Below are 19850 nucleotides of genomic sequence, written 5' to 3' on the forward strand. Positions count from 1 at the left end.
TCTAATAAAGAGTTATGTTAACTCTGCATTTGTGATCATTTTCAAATAGCTCAATATTTTGAGCCGAAACTTTCAGACTAAATTCAGATATTTGTTGACATATTGGTTTTTTTTATTTGAAAACAGGGAAGTCCACTTTAAAAACAATTTTTGTAACCATATTATCTGCATATAGTAGTCTAACCTATACCAGTACTTTGTCCAGGATGAACAGCACTAAGAACATTGGTCTATTTTATTTAAATCTGGTTCAATCTATAAATCTTGACTTGATGATCCATAAGGACATAATAATTGAAAGAGTGATGATTGCTATTTCCGATATCTGACATCAAATCAGAAAAAGCCATTTTCTATACGGCTTACAATATAGATTGAATGTGCTATTTCCAAATTAACAAAAATCGTTTTGTCATTTCAAGCTGAAAGTATTTCTGAAGTATATTTCAAAATGTATAGATTTTGCACAAAGTTAAAGCCAATTTGATGACCTATTTCTCAGATTTGAATACTTGTAATATTTGTGTACCACTTGTACAAATACAGCATGTAGGCTGGGATCTCATAATCAAATTGGTCAACAGAACTCCCATCAGTCTTGTGGTGAGGGCTTTTAGCCTAATGCATAGGGGATGTGCCATTCACATTAGTTGTATCAGTGGACCTTAACATTGGCACAGGGAGTTATTTGAGGTCCACTTCCATAGAAGCGATATTGCAACCAATGTATAATGATCTTGTCTCTATTACTCTCTTGTCTTTTTCCTTATCTACTAGACTTTTTGGCATAATGTCTGGGATTTATATTTATATCAATACTTCAGACATTGTTTTTTGAGGCATGCGATCGCTCGCGAGAGCCTGCTGCGCACCAGAATATTAACTGAGGGTAGGTTTTTCTGCCTCGCCTTAAAATTGAAAATCGCTCTCCTTATTTGTAAATCGTAGACATATGTATTTTTTTCCCAAAAGAATGTGAAAGACTCACATTCCGATCACCACCATGCTGTCATTGTGAACATTTATTTGGTGTATTCGATTAGTGTATAATGTGATCGCACTTCGTAATAAAATTCCGATGAATATGTTGCTAAAAATAGATGGCGCCTATGCATCATTGGTTAATTTAACTGAAATGTAAAGTAGAGATGGCACGGGAAAATTTTCAATGAGAATAATTCCGGAAGAAATAGATTATATTTTGATGGAATTTTCAAGCGTTTATGATTATATTTTAAATAGGAGTTATGTTTTTAAACAAAATTTATACAACCTATATATATTTAGAAATGTTGACAAGTAGTGCCGCTGTCCGGGCAAAATTTCCCTCATAGCACACTGTGTGGCGTATGCTCGTCTTCATTAGCCCAGTTCGGAGCAGAACAGTAGGACGTTAAACCCCATTTCATTTTTTTTCTATTAGAATACCGTAATATGTAGTTATAGACGATAGCAGAAGTTTGATTTGACTCTACGACTACGAGAGCTATTATTTAGCAGACGATCTTTATTATCATTTATGTAACCAGGAATGACCCCTTACACGCAGTTTTGATCTTCAGAACCATTTCCCATACATACAACTAATCACTCTCCTTAATATCGAAACTGGGAGAGTTTTTTTAGGGGAGCGATTTTTTCGATTTATTCACTAAGGGGAGCTTTTTTCAGCTCTCCTCTAAAACACAAAAAACAATGGATTTTTGGGGGTGTTCTTGTCGATTGGGGTAGTCAGGTATTTACCTCTTGATGGTGATGATGATATTCTGTTTCTTCTTCTTGCCCTATTTTGGATTATACTGTCGTTCTATATTTTCTTTTGTTGAACTCTTTGATAATGGAACTTTATTGGCTTTATTGGAGTGCTATTGGCTTTGAGACTTCTCTCCATAGTGTTTCTAACTGAGACCTTTTATTTCTTGAGTGACCAACCTCCTCACACCTGCAACAACAGGGCATGTTGGCACTGGATAATGAGTTAACTCATGCGTTGCCATAGCTGACTTTGAGGACATCAAATGAGTTATATGCTTTATATCTTATTTTTGGAGATTACCACCTTCACTTCTTTCATTCTTTTGTTAATTTTCAAACCTGGGTAGCATACTTCATTCCATGTTCTTACTTTTCTAAAGCCTCATAGAATATCTTTAAAGTGAAAGCATTGACTGAGATCAATAACCTGTGTCATTGTGTATGTGATGCTCAATCTCAAGTTCTCTTTGAATTCTTATCGTTCAGCTGGACGTGTCATGTGACATGAATGTAGTCATTTATGGACAAGGAAATGGATCTTACATTAATATAGGTTAATTAGGGAATCTCTTAATGATTCTACTAAATTATCTTCTCATAAGAAATATAAATACTGGGTACACATAAAATTATTACTAATGACTTCATTGTATTACACACTGTCACTTGTTCATTTATCTGGTCAAAGCAAAAATGGTCAATTTAACGTTGGTGTTTTGAATATGTACTTTGATTAAAACCATTCAGTTATACATCAATCAATTGGGTTTCGATTATGGATTTCAGAAATGTAGCTGAGAAATTTTAATTTGAAATCTTGAGGCATCTCTATTAATGCATCATAAGATACCAAGGGGACATTAACCAATTGGAGGTCGCGGGTTTGATCACAGTGTTGGCCGAGAAAGTTCACCATGATTTTCCGCCGTTTGTTTCCCCTTGTAAGTGGTGTAGGACAGAGGGCCTGATAAGGACAGCTGTCTAGTCGCTTGGATGTGATGAAAAGCCGAGGTCACATGTACACATTGGCATGCACATAAAAGATCCCTTGCCAGCTGAAATTCAATATAAGTGGTGGGAAAAATTGTCCTCATTGCACACTCATAGCGAATGCCTGTCTTCATTACCCAGTCAGAACATTTCAGTAGGACGTTAAACCTCATTTCATTTTATTTCATTTGACACCCAAGAAGAAAAACTAACAGTAAGTGAAGCAATGGTCACTGAGTTTATAAAGCGTGGAACCTTTGCTTCAAAAATATGTCAAATTTATGATGCATTTCACACTTTTCTTCTGGTAATTACAGGTGTGGATATCAAAAAGTTTATAGACTGGTGTTAATTGAATGCAAATAATTTTTCTTGATTAATTTGTCACATGGACATTGTATACTTCAAGAATAGCAGTTGAAGTTTATCTTATACTCCAAATGATAAAATGCATATAAGCATATTTTCCAGTTTTGACTAAAGGACAATGAAATTGACTGGCTGAAGAACCTCCTATCATTTATTTTACATGCCATTAAAAACAAATTTCCAAAAATTAAACCTTAAAACACAATACAGATAAAATTTATAGTTTATTTATATATAATAATTGAGGTAGTGCTAATTAAAAACTGTCAGATTCTTTGGAAAATGTCATGCTAATCTGAGATAAACTAAAATATGTCAAAAACTGAACCACTGGTTTAGTAACATTTTGAAATTAAGAGCGTGTCCACGAGAGCACCATGCAGAAATTGAAAAAAACCATAACCCGGGGGGTCAGCAAATTTCAACCATACTTGGTCTATGGGGACCCCTAGGCGACAGAAGTCACATGATGGAGTGAAAAAATTTTGAACGGATAACTTCCGGTATAACTGGAAATTGTTGTTTTGGGGCAAAAGTTGACATATTTCGATCAATTTGTTACCCTAATTTCAAAACGCTCCTACCTGAAAAGTTGTGTCTCTAAATTTTTGATATTGGTCAGGTATGATAGGCCTAGTAGTCGTCTTAAAATCCTGCAGTCGTTTGGGAAAGAATTTATCGTGTGGAATTTTCTGTGAGTGATCATAAAGTGGTCATTTTACATATGTTTAAAACTATGCTATCCTAAAACGCATGTAGCTGCTTCTTTGCAGGTCTGACATAGAATTGCTTGGTGTGGTTGTGAAGGGCATTTCTCAAAGTAAATGTCAAAAGAAAAAAACTGACCGGAACGCAACCCACTAGAGTGCTGTAATATTCTGAAAATGTGTAAAAACGGTATTTTCCACGAAATTCGTCTTTTCACTGATGACCGAATACTATTTTCAAGAGTTCAAATGACCGTTGATTATGAACATTAGTACTATTTTTTGTTACTTGAACGTTCCTTGTGCCAAATATACTATCTTGGTTAAAAATCATGAAGTTTTTGTGACAAAATCGGACGTTCGCGGTCATCGTAGGAAAGGGGCTTAACTGGTGTACAATTTTGCAGGATCAGGCAACGTTTATTCTCACCTGTATTCAGTAGTTAGTAGCACGGAAGTGCATAAATGTAAGGACTGACATAGCAAGCTTTTATATTAGCACAATTTAACCAAAGCAGCACCTTTTCAGCAATGACCAACGATTATCTTCAAATGACTACTGATCATCACCATTACTTGTAATATTTCGTAATTTCAACGTGAATCGTGTCAAATAGATCATTTTGTTTAAAATCATAATACTTTTGTGACAAAATCTGACTTTCACGCTTGCTTGATAGCCATAGGGAAGGGTCATAAGTGATGTGTAATTTTGCAGGGATCAGACCACTGTTATTAAGATCTGTATTCATGAGCAGATCATCGTATAAATTTGACTGACATGACTATCATAAACTTGATATCTTTTAATTTGTACACCTGCTCATGTAAAGAAGAACCATAAGAAGAAACATTCAGAAGTGTTCATGTAGGGACATTTAATGTCTGGTATTGAAATCTCTGAATCATGGCATAGATCAAAACAGGATTTATAGCACTCCAGGATAATGTTGACCGCATGTGCCAAACTCCTACATATACCTACGTTCGAGCAGAAGTGCTCACTTACTTAGATTCCTACGTTCGAGTGTAAATGCTCTCTGACCTTCCTTCAAGGTTTTTGGACCACAGAGTACTGTTTTATTTTGTAGTACTGTTTTTGACCTCTTCTCCTTCAGGGAGTTCAATATGGAATTATCATAGCCTCCTGATCTGTAATGCCTCTCCATGAAAACGTCCAAATGTTTCCATACAATGATCGGCTCCTAAATACAGATGGGAATAAGCTGGTCTGATTCCTAAAATATGTTTGACCAAAATAACCTATTTGGCACAAGGAACATTGGCAGAAAAGGTGTTGTATGGTTGTCTTGCTGATTGTGTGACTACGACTTACTGTCACTGGATCATCTACAATCCCCTCGTCCTTAAAACCTGTTACAAGAGCGAACATGTACATCCCTCAGAAACACTTCTTTTACCCAAGAGCTAAAATATACTTACACTGAATCGTGTATCATATTTCACCTTTCATTATATCATATTTATAGAAGACGATTTGTTCTGTTTAAATTGCATTGGACATTCATGAAACTTGTCCCTGGTCTAACACATAGACATTAGATCCTAAGGTCTGTCATTGAGTTAAGAGGCGTGACAGCATGCCGGTGACATGGTGTGGTGTTGTTTGTTCAACCTCATGGATATTCTCTTTTCCCACAAGTGTATTATTGAAGTAAAATTGTACCATATGTTAGTCCCAAAATGACCTAGTTTGTGTTGAGTGGACCTTAAACCCCATTTCTCTCTCTTAAGTCAAAATCACCCTTGCTAACGAATATATTAACTTTGTGATGATGTCCATAGATACAGTGTGCATCACCATATTATGCTAGTCCCAAAATGACCTAGTTTGTGTCCAGTGGACTTTAAATCTCATTTTACTTTGTTCCTCTCGTGTCTAAATCATCCTTGCTAACGACTAAATGGAATATATTAAATTTGTAAAGATGTCCATACATATACTTCATCTGGGGTATTGATAGACGGGACATTTTTATTTTTTATTTTGTTAGTAGGAAGGTTGCTAGTTGTGGGTAACATTCAACTTTGGTCCTAGTCCCTGCAAAGAACAAGCTATTGCCTCTTAAACATTGGTTTTCATTAAATTCAATTTTCAGAGAGAGTTGGGTATCCGGCCAGTACCAAGGTAGCATTAGCAGTAGAAACTTCAAACTCAGTGTGAAGGAGGAACCTGAGTGGTCCTACTAATGCCCAAAATTTTGTCTATCCAAATCAATTATTGTCCGAATAGCAGGTCATTCAAATTTGGATCCAAAATTGCCTATTTTTGGCTTATTTTTCGATTAAAAAATACTTTTCCAATTTTCTAGGTCGGTATCAACTGAATCAATCTAATATTTTGTGGGGATGTATCTGGGTACTAACCCATCTCACAGAAAAAATTTGGTCCAAATCCCTGACCCAAGGGTTATCACCCCCTGCATGGTGCTCTCACGGACACGCTCTTAAAGCCCTGCATTTAAGATTGGAAATAGGCACTTTTCAGTAAATATCACTGCAGTCGTATGTGTGTTCTCTGACCTTTATCATATCACAGGCTTGTCACCATTAAAAAAAAAAACAAGACACAGAGTTTGCCATTCAGCTCGTTAGAAACTCATAACAAATGATCATAGTAGATTAAGTAGGGGTTGTAAAGTAAGCTGGATAATAATTGGTCAGTTGTGTCTGATTAATAAGACACGTTATTGTTGTTTTTGCCATTGTTTCAGGAGATGGAACCAATAATCATGAAAAGAATTTGCATTCTTGAGTGCTCCGTTAATGGAATTGGTATATTTCCACAGCGGTGAAAATGCGATTTCAATGGTCTCTAATCTCATAAATTGTATAGTTTATTGTCAGCTTGGTTTTAACAGATAATTCTAAAATTAGATGAACATCTCTCGACTTGCTTGGAGTCGCTTAGCAATAATGTAAAATAAGAAAAAATGTGCCAAATCCAAAGTATGACTAGTCGTATTAATTTCAAAAGCAGTACACAAAATAAAACAAAAATTTTAGAAGAGGAAATCACAAGAAATCTTTTAAATATTCCAACAGGGTATTAAATGTTTATTTGGATTTTTAAATCCCCACCATACCCTTGGTTCATTTCCGAGGTTTTCACGAATTCAAATTATTGTAGGTTGATTCTGCAAACAAATAAAAAAACAGTTAAAATACCAGTCTTAGCGTCATTGTTTACGTTCATGACAATAATCTTAGTTGCAATAAAATGCGAGTTACTTCTCTTCGTTCACTCAATTGGTCAATATAAATAGCACAAGTATCAAGTTCGGATAATTTGACTGTGTGTCACCCCCATGAATGAACCCAGGGTATATAGTGGCATAGAACGGAACGATACCACTGGGGATGCCATGGAAGCACCCACTACAAAGCAAACAATATACACATATCAACCTACAAACATATACACATTGATCAACCCAAGAAGAAGTAATCTATTATAGAATGTTATAGTATTGTTTAAGACAATGTGGATTAAGAGAGACTTAGTATATACTAAAGATAAAATAATGCGCCAGCTGATAGAACAGGAGGTGAATTAGAATACATGCACCTTGATTTTATCCAATTGATTTTCGTAGAGAACTAAAGCCAACGTATCATTAGCCAAGATCACAATATGTCCATGGTAATGAAGGTCACCTTCAAACAATTGTTTCTTTTTTTCCTGTTTCTTCATCTGCTTCATTTCATCATCTCTTCTTGTGACAATGTCTCAATCTTTTGATCTTTTCAAATAGATATTTATCACATTAACTAAAATTTTGTGCAATCGTTTAGAAGACAATGGGGCATTGTATAGAAAAAGATAGGAAATATAGACTAACTTATGCTAACTTATCAGGTCAATGTGATCTATGATAAATCAAAAAATGTCAACAAATCCCAAAGAACAAGTTTGAAACAAGTGATATTTCTTTGGTGGAAGCCAAAGTTAAATAAAGCTATTTCACACACATGCATGGCGGTTATAATACAATAACTGAAATGAAAGTAGAAATAAAGAGATGTCAACGAGCCGAATCTCATACGTCTGATGTCAGAGAAAAGATTTTATTTTGATGGCATGTTCTCGGATTTATGATCATATTTTGAATGGGGTTTATGTTTTTAAATAAATAAATAAACACACTAAGAAATGTTGACGAACATTTCAATTGGAATAATGTAAGTAGGTAATTGTTTTAGACGATAGCGCGTGCTAGAGTTGAATGCGATTATTTAGCAGTCAGTTCAATCGCTCATTGTGGTAGAGCGATGTTTACTGCCAAATAAATTTCGGGATGTCAATTTTTTACTTTCCATATACAAGTCGAAATGGAGTATAAGACAAATGCCAGACTTCTGCTGAAAAATGTATCGACTTATGACCTGAAAAATACGGTAATTTTTTAGGAATTTGAAACAGGCACGAATTGGCAGTAGTCGAAACGCTTTCATTCTATGGTATTACGATGTCACATAATTTTGTCGGCACGCTTTCATACTAAGGTATTACGATGTCACGTAATTTTGTAGGAATATTATTGACATAAATTTGAATATCGTAGGGGAATTAAACACAAAAAATAACGAGGCGCACATAATTTTTATTATGTATGAATTTGAATATTTTGTTGACACTTGATTCTTAATTGTGGTTTGAAAAAGCCTGCTTAAATAACAATTACAAAATTTAATAAATGGCTTCCAAATGCGGTGGATAAATGTTTCTACACAAAAAACTATTTAATGTAGAAAAATCTTTAACCCTTGTCCTACGGTACCCAGATTATTCCGGGATCGACACGAGCCCTCCATATACGACACCCGGAATATTCAGGGATTACCGATTGTAACTCTCATGTTCGATAGGTGGCCTTTCACTAAACGAAAGAAGCGCAGTCTGCTGTCATTCTTGTTGCTTTGTTTATATTTTTTTCACTAATTTTCCGAAGATTTAGGGGACGTATGTGATGATACATGTCCAAAAAAAACCCCAAAACATGGCGTTATGTCACGACTAACTGCCTAGGAAATGTTGGAAGTATTATTTAACGATGAAGATAGTGAACTCTGTGAAAATTTGATCAGTTGTTGACACAGAATTTTACAGTGTCATTGCTAAAAATCTGATTTGCAGATTCTGGCAGCTATGTCAGTTTTAGTAGAGGCACCCAACGTCATGCATGTATTCCCAAAACAATTCAGTTGACGACGTCATATATGACGTCAACAATTCAGCAGCTTAAGGGTTAAAACACTCATTAAAATTATTACCACCTTTTTTAATCGGAAAATGAAGAAAAATTGGAAAATTATGCAAAAAGCTAATTAGCTAAAAAAATCTTTAAAACACTCATTACAATCATCACTACTTTTTACGTCATGAGGTTATGACATTTCATTAGTAAACAGAAAACGGAAAAATCAACCTTAGTCACAACTGCTTTCATGGTCATCATGAGCCACACGTATTCTATATAAATATACAGAGAAAATCTAATTGTAAAGTTTTCAGAATGGTCTGAATACCTCTGGTGATAAAAATCATTAACAAGCATCAAGTCTCTTGGCATTCACAGGAACTAAAGAAATCACATCACTTGACACTCACAGTCGTAGAAAATGCAGATGCCACATTACATCCGTTATTTTCAAAAGGCTTCAATTTTTTTTTCAACGAGCTGAAGAAAAATGTGTCAGTGAAGCATTAGGAAGCACCAAAACAATTTGATGAAATAAAAATCAACTGTATGGCAATTACTATTTTTTTTATTGCTCAACAGATTAAATTATCATCATGCAGTGCTTCAACAAACTGATCAATATTTCATATTATATTTTATGTATTACATATTATGTACATATTTTATGTATTATACCTTATGTATATAATTTATGTGTTACACATTATGTATATATTTTATGTATTACACTGTATGTAAATGAAATGAAATGGGGAATGAAGACGGGCATACACCATGCAGAGTGCTATGAGGGAAAATTGGCCCAGACATGGTCTAGTCATATCTTAAATTTGAAGTGTCAAGGGTTCATTTATGTGCACACCAATGTCTACCCAGGACCTTTTTTTTCTCTCCTACGAACAACTATACATTGTCCCTTGCGAGAATCGAACACGGAAGCCAATGTCTTACTAACTGATCCACTACACATTATCTATATATATTTTATGTATTATACATTATGTATATATTTTATGTATTACACATTTTACTTTGATGTAGTGTACTATGAACAGATATTTAAAGTTACAATTTCATATTTTTAAGTTATATTTTTAAAATGTATTAAAAATAAAGCCCTAAAATAGATGGTATCTATAAAGAGTCCTACCTTGTTAAAGAATAATATTATTAATCCTATAGTTCACTATTGCCAGTTGAGAAATTGGCAAAAATATCATTTTCAACTTCAAATTACAATTTCATATTTTTAAGTTATATTTTTAAAATGTATTAAAAATAAAGCCCTAAAATAGATGGTATCTATAAAGAGTCCTACCTTGTTAAAGAATAATATTATTAATCCTATAGTTCACTATTGCCAGTTGAGAAATTGGCAAAAATATCATTTTCAACTTCAAATTCAAACGTTTGAAGATAGCTTTTCCATGGTGGGGAATAGGAAAACAAGGCAGGTAATTGGGAGGTAATTATGTTATAATTTCCGGTGTGAAGATTTTTAAGTTTGAGAAAGATAACCTATGATTGTATAATAGTGAGTTGACAACCTATTGAGCAAAAGACATAGAAATAATTATGTTTTGACTTTCTTAGAAAATATGAAATTGTAACTTTAAAGATACTTTCCCGCGTACAACCTGTGTGATTTGATGATATATTTGGACTAAAAAAATTTTCAAACTAATTAATCTTGCTTCAAATCGCTCTCAAAAGATCGTTTTCGCAGGGAGATACATGTACCTCAAGCTATAAATAAACTGTTCTTAGAAGCCATGTCTGTCCCCTCAATTCATTGAGGGAGGGTCCATTTCTTCAAATGTATTTTTCATTCACTCCCTTGGTCAAGTTAGGCTGGCAGACAACAGTCGGGTTGCCAGTTAGTGATACCATGACATTTTTGCACAGTGCTTGCCCCATAGGTGTTTTTCGGCTAATCCAGTATTTTTCTAGTAAGATTGGGTGTCTGTATGTTCCATTAATGTCAAATTTGTCATACTTTTATTGGATACAACCACCGGATAAATACTTGGAGGACAATGTATCTTCAAAAAGTTTGTTTTAATAAATAAAAAAAAACAACCAAAGCTTTAGGAAATACCAAAATTTGTCTGTATAAAGGGTGGCATTTTTCGCCGACTTTAAGGTTTCTGAAACATGTTTTAAAGATACACTGAGTGGCTCACATGATATTGTTTGAACTGTAGATTTTGAAGGAGTGTAATTAGATTTTAGTCCCGCTACAGAATAATTAAATAAGATACTATGGTTATGAAAATATTTTATTGAAAAGGGTCTGGAAAATAAAGACTACCAATAAAAAGTTTGTTTCGTTTATTTTCCGGTCTCAAATAGTTCTGCGTATTAGAGCTAGCAAATATTTATTTCCTAAAGTAAATAGAGCGCCACGTAAACGAAGGTTGTAACCACTAAATAAAAGTAAATCCCAAAATGTTGTAATGAGTTTATCTTGCCCCGCTCATGGTTTAAAAAGTTAGAAATGAAACAAATCTATTACAGCTAGCTCTGTACCGAAATCGCCCAAATCAAAAATTAAATCAAAGAGTGCAATAGAAATTTTTGCTCACATTCGCTATTAAATAAACACGAAAGTCGAAGCGCGTAATGAGTGTATTTTTACTTGGCTTTATATACCAATACATGTTTGTATAATACCACGTGGAATGCTATTTATGACGTATATTTGCTGCGACCTCCAATTTACGTGCGCAAGATTACACTCTGCTGCTCACTTCAGATGGTGCAGTCAGGCAGATAACTGTGCATGTTTATATAAGGACAAATAATTGACCATTGAACCACTCTACTACAGTGACCGCCCTAGACTCTTAAAACCTTTAGCCAAATTTTTAGCCCAATCAAAATTTTATTAGCCAATTCAGAAACTTGTAGCCAAATTAATATTATATATTTCTATTCATGTGTTTGTTAATTAAAAATAAATATCTAATATGTACTTATTTAATACACAAGAGTATTATTTTATTCCCTGAACTGTCCGAAAGTTCACATTTGCGAGGATGCAGGCAACATTGAAAGTAAATTTGAAAAATTATAGCTAAGTGAAAGTTAAACACAGCAGCGCCATACAAAAAAGGGACATAACTGTGTTTGAAAGTTAAGTCTCGAGACTCGATCTTTCGGTCGTTTTTAAATTGCTATAACGATCTACAGTTTATTGCAATCTATGGTTTCTTACTGTCAATGTACTTAAACTACAGGGCAGTGATGGGATTTTGCCCGTATATTCCGGACATGTCAGACGCTATTTTCCAAACATCCTAAATTGTCTGACCAGGAATATGCCCAATCGGACATCAAGACATGGTAAATAATATTCAAAATTCCAAAATTAATATAGTGTACTGAGTGTATAACAACCACTTAACCTGATTATCGTTGATAATAGGCTGGATTGATTAGGTAATTAAGTGATCAACATATTTATCGTTTTATACCATTTATACACCTACCTTGATTGGCTACTTAATCTGCCTTGATTGGCTGACTTAATTCTTTGTCGGACAATTCATCAATTCAATCCTGAACAGAAGTCATTGCTTCTCCTTTGTCGGACTATATATCAATCCGTCTTATCCGTGATTAACCCGTGATTTCTCCATTGTCTCACGTTTTAATCTCCTTGATGTCGGCCGTAGACATTAGTCATATGTGTCACATATCCTAATAGTATATAAAACCCCAAATCAATATACATTGTGTCCGATAACTTGTCTGTGATATTTCTTCAGTGGAAGCCGAAGTTAAATAAAGCTATTTCACACACACGCAAAATGAAAGTAGAAATCTCGCAAGACACGTGGAATTAAGCGGTGTAAATGTGCTGAATCTAATACATCTGATGGCATATTGTCGGATTTATGATCATATTTTGAATGGGGGTTTATGTTTTTAAATAAATAAATAAACACGCTAAGAAATGTTGACGAATATTTCAATTGGAATAACGTAAGTAGTTACGGTAATTGTTTTAGACGATAGCCCGTGCTTAGAGTCGAATGGGATTATTTAGCAGATGGTGTCACCCGCTCGTTGTATTAGAGAGACGTTTACTACGGTTTATGGCCAAATAAATTTCGGGATGTCATTTTTTTACCTTCCGTATATAAATCAAACCGGAGTATAAGACGAATGCCGGACTTCGCTGAAAAATGTATCGACTTGTGATCCAAAAAATAAGGTAATTTTGGGGGAATTTGAAACCGGTATGGATGGGGAGTAGTCGGCACGCTTTGATTCTATGGTATTATGATGTCATGTAATTTTATATGAATATTATTGACATTAATTTGAATACCGTACAGGAATTAAATATGAAAAATAACGAGGTGCACCTATTTTTTTTTATTACGTGTGAATTAGAATATTTTGTTGACACGTGATTCTTAATTGTAGTTTGAAAACGCAAGCTTAAATAACGGTAACAGAAGAAAATGTCTGACAACAAAAATTTTGAAATCCCATCACTGCTACAGGGTGTGACAAAGTACTCTATAACTTTCATCAAATTGAACGTCATTTAGAACTTATTGACCTAAGCTGCTTTTGATAATATATTATATTAACTTTTCAACACTGTATATACTTCTGTGACACCACGAACAGGCTATGATCTTATTAAACATGTAATTAATCCCATATGTCATTTACAAACTACATAAATATCTGTTAACAAGCATTTCATGACTTCAAAGGAATACGCACTTGTCAGTAAGCATACCATGACGTGATAAAGAGACAATTGCATGTATGATCATGAGTCTTATCTATTGTCGGAGTGTATATAAGTAGGAGTTTGTAAACATCTAGGGAGAGGAGGAGAGACGCAGATACAAGACGACCTGAGACGAGTGGGGAGGAGAAGAGAGGCTTGGACGAGTGCATGGACTCACCCAAGTTCAGCCGCTGCCTTGGCAGAGGGGCGGAATGGTGGATTTAATATAGTTATATGTGTTCCTGTCGTAATCTAGTTCCTGTATAGTTTAAGTTCCTGTATTGTAGTTGTAATTATGTAGATGTGTTATATTCTGTTCCGAAGTAAAAAAAAACGCTATATGTACGAAACTGATCTACTGTTATCACTAAGATAGTGTTTCAAGGGGTGTTGCGCCACCTGTCCAACCTCGTGGGTTTTCTTCGGGTCCTTTGTTTTTCTCCCACTGCTAAAAACCCCTGCATGCAAGACAATTATTGAATCATATGTTATTCTTCACGTGACCTACAGTCACCAACACTTCTTAAGTGACCAACCGAATTAACCCCATACCATTTCATTAGCTTGATTACCGTTAATTAATCAGCTTTCATTGTAGTGATGAGTCACCTGAATTAATAATGAATAGTTGCAAGATAAAAAGAACGCAGAGAAGAACGCAGTATTAGAATGTAATGAGGATCCAAGCGAATAGAATTCACAATCATTACTTTCCGGAAATTCAAAGCAGGTGCTTGCTTCCCCTGTAATTATCAACCTGTCGTCATCAACCACAATGATATTCTTCCAGGCAAACTCTACATATTGAATTCTGATCAGGTTACTAGCTTGGGTTTCAGACATTTAGTAACCTCCAGACAAAATTCTACTAATTATTTTGTTTTGTCTTTCGACATGCTATTATCCACCAAAATAACATTATCTGTGACAGATACATCGATTACAATAATTATGACGTCCATATCACCTTAGTCAAGTGTGCCATGAGCATGTTTTGTGGATTTAATGCTTAATAAATGGACATATTATTACCTATTAATATTAAACAGACAAAAGAAAGCTTGCCAGGCAATGAAACATACGCCCACAGCAGCTAAATCATCCGAGCGGTCGACAAGGGTTGTCACATATTTATTCTTTTGTAGATAATTGGCGTCATTTACAAGACAATTTCATACAGATCAGATTATATTTTTCGTCGTTTGAGGGTCCACAAGGTTGTACAAACTGAAACAAGGGCCTTAACTCTGGAAGTAATTTACAGAAATTGTTGAAATTTGACAAACTTTTTCGTTTTACTAATTCAAATATAAATGCATATAAATTTCATACAGATCGGGGTGATAAATTTTGTCATCCGAATGTTCACAAGTTCAAAAGATAGGTTGCCAGGCAACGAAACATATGCCCCCAGCAGCTAAATCGTCCAAGCGGTCAACAAGGGTTGACGCATATTTATTCTTTTGCAGGTAATTGGAGGCACTTACAAGACAATTTCATCCAGATCAGATTATAATTTTTGTCGTTTGAGGGTTCACAAGGTTCTACAAACTGAAACAAGGGCCTTAACTCTGGGAGTAATTTACAGAAAATTTTGAAATTTGACAGGCTTTTTCGTTTTACGAATATAAATAATGCAAATAAATTTCATGCAGATTGGATGATAACTTTTGTAAAACACGGGCCATTAGAAATAATTGACGGAAATTGCAGAAATTCAATAGACCTCTGTTTCACAAATTAAAATGATGCATCTAAATTTCATACATATCGAGCACTAACAAGGTTGAACAAATTGAAACAAGGGCCATAACTCTAGAAGTAATTATTGTAAATTGCTGAAATTCAATAGGCTTTGTGGTTTCACTAATCTAAATGATGCATATAAATTTCATACAGATCAGATGATAACTTTTGACGATAGAGTGTCCACAAGGTTCAACAAAGTGAAACAAGGGCCATAACTCTAGACATAATAAATGGAAATTGCTAAAATTCAATAGACGTAATTAACGGAAATTGCTGAAATGCAATAGACTTCTTCATTTCACGAATTTAAATGATGCATCTAAATTTTATACAGATCAGATCATAACTTTTGTTGTTAGAGCGTTCACAAGGTTCAACAAAGTGAAACAATGGCCAGAACTCCAGAAGAAATTAAGGGAAATGTATATCAATTTTCTAACAATCAGGTGATAAATGTAGTCTGTAGAGTGTTCATAATAAATTGTGGTCGATGGATGTACAGACGTGGGCGACGAAAGTGTTGGCATTGGAAGTGTGGGAAAGACATTATATAATGGAACCTGGATATTGGGAAAACCCATCAATTCAATTGTAATAATCATGTTTGTTTACCCCCACAAGAACAAGGACTTTCTCTTAGATATAATGAAATGAAATGAAATGGGGTTTAACGTCCTACTGTTCTGCTCCTAACCTGGGCTAATAAAGACGGGCATACGCCATACAGTGTGCTATGAGGGAAATTTTGCCCGGGCAGCGGCACTACGGCCTACTCTTATGTAGAATTCCAACTGCCAAGGCCAATGTGTACACGGGACCTCGGTTTTTCGTCCCATCCGAACGACTAGACAGCTTTCCTTGTCAGCCCCTCTGTCCTGCATCACTGACAAGGGAGAACCACGCCGGAAAATCTGGATGAACTTTCTCGGCCAATGCAGGGATCGAACACCCGACCTCCAGGCTAGCGAGCTAGCGTCTTACCCACTTAGCCACGTGATCCCCTCTTAGATATAACTTAATCAATAAACACAAAATCATAATATGGAACACAATTACTTTTTTAAGGTTCCATGCTTTATTTTGGTACTATTTCCAACTCCATATCATGTTTGATGGCTGAGATATCACCAAATACGTCCAAATCAATTGGAGAGAATTTCAAAACCCAATTTTGAGAATATTAAGGTTTATAAAAATGAGTTATTGAAAGATAAAATTTCCTTAGCAGCCAACATTTAATACTAACAATTTCACTACCAAATTAATGAATTATATTCACAGGTGGAACTATACGGGCCTTTCCTAGCCCGTTTCGATGTGATGGGTCACATATTCAATAATTATTACAGAGCATCATCGTCCTAAAGTACTCCATAATGTCACCTATAGTAGAATGTCCAAAGTGCTTCCTGTGCTGTAACTCAAATGATATAAATCGATGGCTACATATTAAGGATTGTTACTGATGAGGAAATATATCTTTAATTATGCGTCAATTGCAATAATCATAAATCTTTATATAATTCTTAATTACCATGCAAAACACATATATTCACTATACACTTCGTAACACAGAATGTGTTTTCCTTACTCAAATAAATCCTATGACATAAATATTTTGATGATCAGACTTTATATATCGTGTTATAATAACATCAAATAAGTTAAAGAAACATTCTCACATGACAATCATTTCGGATCAGAAAACATATAGGGTATTTGATTTGACTTGAGTTGGAAATAGGCATGTTAAAACAGATTGTGAGTAAAAATTGAAGCAAATCTTCATTTTTGAAATACAGATGTTTTAAGATCCAGTGGTCTTGAAATAATTGTTCAAAATTCTCTGCTTGGAGAAGACCAGTTTGAGTCAAATTATAAAGGTGAATCTAAGATTGTCTTGAATATCATTCTAAAGAATTATTTCCTTGTTGAAAAGATATAATACCTCTTTAAGAAATAGATTTCCGTCAGCTATAATATAATAGCATCAAAGACCCTAGGAACCAGATTCTGGTGAGATACATTTAGTCAAGCCCACACATATCTCAGCGTCAAGTTTTCCGCAGCTTACAATCAGAGAATACTGTCAAAGATAATTAATTCTTGTCAAATAGACCTGACATCTGATATTTGAGAGCCTGAAAGGAAATGACTTCATCTCTAGAACATCTTGTTATCTAGACTTTTATTAGTTGAGAAATCCTTACATGTGACGCAGCCCCTACGGTTTCAGTTACATTTATATAATATAATAGTGTAAATCGAATTATTTTATATGGACCTATAATTACTATGTTCTTTTACTGCTCCCTGTGCTAAAGAAATCACTTTGAAGCAGTGATGTAACATGTTTCTGTATCTTTAAACATACATTATGCAAGAGCTAAATCTACCTATTGTAGGTCTTTCTTTAGGCCTGAAAGGTTATCTAAATTATTAATTAGATATTAATTAACTTATCCAGATTATAATCAACTCTCGATGGCATTGCTAGCCTGCGATATTTACTGGATTATAACCCGGTCTGCTGCTTCTGATTAAATCAAAAAATGGACAAACGAGACTATGTTTTTTATTGTAATGATGATCGAGACTAGGCCCAAAATTCAATCGCTAAATACTTGGTTCAGGGTGGATCAATTTGACTGAAATTTTCAGCAAATTCCCTTTACATTATCTAGTTTTTATCTATTATAGTGAGAACAACCAGGTCTTTATCTAATCTCCCATAATGTATCTTTAAGTTTACTGATTGGACATGGCAGTTTACTTCTGCAAAAAACCTAAGCTTGTTTTTTAAACCATTAAAAAAGACTGATTATAACTTTCTTGGGATATGAAAGATCAAACATGGTCTGGTCAACACAACACAACACTTGAGTCAATTTAAGACAAGTCATATAACAGGTTTTATTTATATGGTTAAGAGTGCAATGTGAGGTGGGAAAATTTTGACCTACTCTTCTGCAAAGAATTTCTTTACATTAATGACAATTTGTTCAACAACTTCAAACCTTGGTTTTCCAGAGGGCTTGGTTTAAAACTTGAGCAGTTATTCTTAAAACCATTGTTTTGGAAATTCTCTTCAGTTATAGGCCTATCTTGCACAATTCATTTATATATTCATGAAGATTTATTGTGCTTAAAATTATGTTTCAAGCAGTATAATATTTTAGAGAAATGAAAACACTCGACATTGCAGTTTGTAAAGCTGTGCCAAGGCCTATAAGTATATTGCAAGTTTAAAAAAACTGTATTGCAAAAAATTGCAATATGTCTATATGCAAAATTTATCTAATTTTATCAAAGTAATATGTCCATTGTTTTGTCAAGAAAAATATTGAGAAATGGTATTTGAAGTAACAACCAGGCTTTATTCTATTAATATCACAAACAGAGAGAGAGAAATGGGGTTTAACGTTCACTCGACACAAACTAGGTCATTTCAATAATTCACTTGCGCGTAAGGGTCTTTAGCAGTGGGAGGAAACCGGAGGACTCAGAGAAAATCCGCGAGGTTGGACAGGTGACTCTACTCCTTGTCACGTACAACCGGGGATTCGAAACCACGCCAGTTGACTCAATGACAGGTCTTATGATACAGAACGCATGTGCTAACCATTCGGACATCCAACCCCCCCACGAATATCACAAATATACATGTAGTGGAGAGAGAGAGAGAGAGAGAGAGCGATGGGTATAACATCCACTCGACACAAACTAGGTCATTTCAGTAATTCACGTGTGCATAGTCATCTTTAGTAGTGGGAGGAAACAGGAGCACCCGGAGAAAACCCACGAGGTTGGAAAGACGACCCTACTCCTTGTCACGTACAACCAGGGAATCTAAACCCCATCAGTTGACTCAATGACAGACCTTATGATACAGTGCACATGTGCTAACCATTTGGCCATTCACCCCTTAGTGAATAGGTGTCAATATGTAAGAGAAATGACTTACTTCTGGCCAAATTTCCTTAACTTGTGAAATAATTAGCTGATTATCATAATATCATCAACCTATTAATGTTCAAATCATGTAACAGCCATTAGCAACATTCTGTTCATGACATTTGCAATCATCACTAAGTTAGATGATTGACAGCTTCAGGCATTAATTCATAAAATAATATTTTAGGACAAGATTCTGTACTAGATTTCAGATATACCAGGGAGGTTGTGTTAAATCAACCATTTAATTATAAACCGATGAAATAAGATTTTACAAAACGGGTAGGGTGGAAACCAAAAACAGTCTTGCTGAGCATACTGATTTTTCCAAGAAAAAATCCCCAACAA

General features: G+C 34.7%; 1 protein-coding gene across 3 annotated transcripts in view; it reads right to left on the minus strand.

Annotated features, from left to right (window-relative positions):
• Window positions 1-19850, minus strand: part of LOC126826910 (general transcription factor 3C polypeptide 1) — a 127518-nt gene that overhangs the window by 35099 nt on the left and 72569 nt on the right. The window lies entirely within an intron of this gene.

This window comes from Patella vulgata, chromosome 7 (genome assembly GCF_932274485.2).
Source record: "Patella vulgata chromosome 7, xgPatVulg1.2, whole genome shotgun sequence".
Lineage (NCBI taxonomy): Eukaryota > Metazoa > Mollusca > Gastropoda > Patellidae > Patella > Patella vulgata.